Source organism: Eulemur rufifrons, chromosome 19 (assembly GCF_041146395.1).
Source record: "Eulemur rufifrons isolate Redbay chromosome 19, OSU_ERuf_1, whole genome shotgun sequence".
Classification (NCBI taxonomy): Eukaryota; Metazoa; Chordata; class Mammalia; order Primates; family Lemuridae; genus Eulemur; species Eulemur rufifrons.
The window spans coordinates 30060632-30062907 of NC_091001.1; the positions used below are offsets into that span (position 1 = coordinate 30060632).

The 2276-nt window shown below is 39.0% G+C and overlaps 1 pseudogene; it reads right to left on the minus strand.

Annotated features, from left to right (window-relative positions):
* Positions 1 to 497: 497 nt before the first annotated feature.
* LOC138399694 (histone-lysine N-methyltransferase SETMAR-like) lies at positions 498 to 1521 on the minus strand (annotated as a pseudogene).
* Positions 1522 to 2276: the final 755 nt, after the last annotated feature.

A 2276-nucleotide genomic window follows, 5' to 3' on the forward strand; every position in this document is an offset into this window, starting at 1 on the left:
CACCAGAAATACATAGAGAGAGGGAGGAGAGTTCCCAGAAGGAAGGGACACAGAGTATACAAAAAGGAACAACTAGATGACATGCTATTAAAGCTTGATGTGAGGAAATAACTTTGAAAACTTGTTTTTAAAAAAAACTATTATGTTTATAGATCCTGCGTTCTTGAAGAGTATAAACCACTTCAAAAAATGGGTTTTTTGCCCCAGAATATTTTAATAGGAATCCAGACATTAACTCAAAAGAGAGGTGAGAAGATAGACGAGCTTCTTACCCATGACTGTAGAAAAGACCCAGGTACTGGGTGTGGTATTTTACAGACATCATCTCATTGAAGGCTTAGAAACACTATTAGGCAAGATGAGTAAACTGGAGCCCAAGAAGATAAAGCACTTGCCCAAGAACTCAGAACTGGCAAATATTTAGGTTGATGCAAAAGTAATTGTGGTTTCAGACCGTGAACTTTAAATCATTATAACTAAGCTCAAACACATCTTTATTAATCAAAATAGGAACCATAACAATCAACACATTTTTGCCAATGAGAAATGTTTGTTTATTCTTGTAGTGTCAAAATCCATGCTTTGGGATTCGACGAAGTCTTGGAAAGCATTTTCTGCATCCTGCTGGTTGTGGAAGCATTTTCCCTGCAAAAGGTTGTCGAGATGCTTGAAGAAGTGGTAGCCAGTTGGAGAAAGGTCAGGTGAATATGGAGGATGAGGCAAAACTTCATTGCCTAATTTGTTCAACTTTTGAAGTGTTGGTTGTGAGATATGTGGTCGGGCTTTGCCATGAAGAAGAATTGGGCCCTTTCTGTTGACCGATGCTGGCTGCAGGTATTGCAGTTTTCAGTGCATCTCATTGATTTGCTGAGCATACTTCTCAGCTGTAATGGTTTTGCCAGGATTCAGAAAGCTGTAGTAGATCAGACGAGCCACAGACCACCAAACAATGACCATGACATTTTTCTGGTGTAAGTTTGGCTTTGGGAAGTGCTTTGGAGCTTCTTCTCAATCCAACCACTGAGCTGGTCATCTGTTGTATAAGATCCACTTTTCATCACACGTCACAATACAATCAAGAAATGGTTCGTTGTTGTTGCATAAAGGAAAAGAAGACAACACTTCAAAATGATGATTTTTTTGATTTTCAATCAGCTCATGAGGCACCCACTTATTGAGCTTTTTCATCTTTCCAATTTGCTGCAAATGCTAAACTACTGTAGAATGGTCGACCTTGACTTCTTCGGCAACTTCTTGTGCAGTTGTAAGAGGATCAGCTTCAATGATTGCTCTCACTTGGTTGTTGTCAACTTCCAATGGCCAGCCACTGTGCTCCTCATCTTCAAGGCTCTATTCTCCTTTGCAAAACTTCTTGAACCACCATTGCACTGTGCGTTCATTAGCAGTTCCTGGGCCAAATGCGTTGTTGATGTTGCAAGTTGTCTCTGCAGCTTTATGACCCATTTTGAACTCAAATAAGAAAATGGCCTGAATTTTCTTTTTGTCTAATGTAATTTCCATAGTCTAAAATAAACATAAAATAAACAGCAAGTAACAAGTCATTAGCAAAAAAAATAAAGTAAGAAATACGCATTAAAATGATGTATGAAATAACCACATTTAAGAATGTATTCCAATATCAAATGGTAAATCTTAACAATGCTAAAACCTCAATTACTTTTGAACCAACCTAATAGCAGAACAGCTCTTGCACCCAAAGCCCATTCTCTCATGAAAACAAGATTATTTTTTTTATTTTGATAGATTTCAGGGTACAAATGGTTTTCAGTTACATGGATGAATTGAATAGTGGTGATGTCTGGGGTTTTAGTGAACCCATCACCAAAGAGTGTACATTGTATTCAATAAGTTCTTTTTCTTCCCTTACCCTCTTCTACCCTCCCCTAGATGTTTTCTTATTATGACCAGTTGGCTGTATATGCACAACATAATCAGATATGTTATCTCATTTCATCCTCACAGCAGCCAATGAGGAAAATAAGACAGGCATATTATAGCTATTTGATACTTCTTCAAGGTCAGTCCCTAGAGATATCATTATAGGCCCAGCCACCAAGAGAGAAAGACTTCAGAGCATCGAAAATTCCTGGCACCTCTGCACATTCAGGAGAGAGGGTAGTGACAGTCCTGGCTCCTCCCATTTTCTAATGGTGTCTCTTAGAGAGAAACAACATGTTCCCTACACAGCTTCCCTTACTCTCCACTCCTCCCATGGAATCTCCCTGGAGGACACTAGGAGACAAATCCCAACCAGG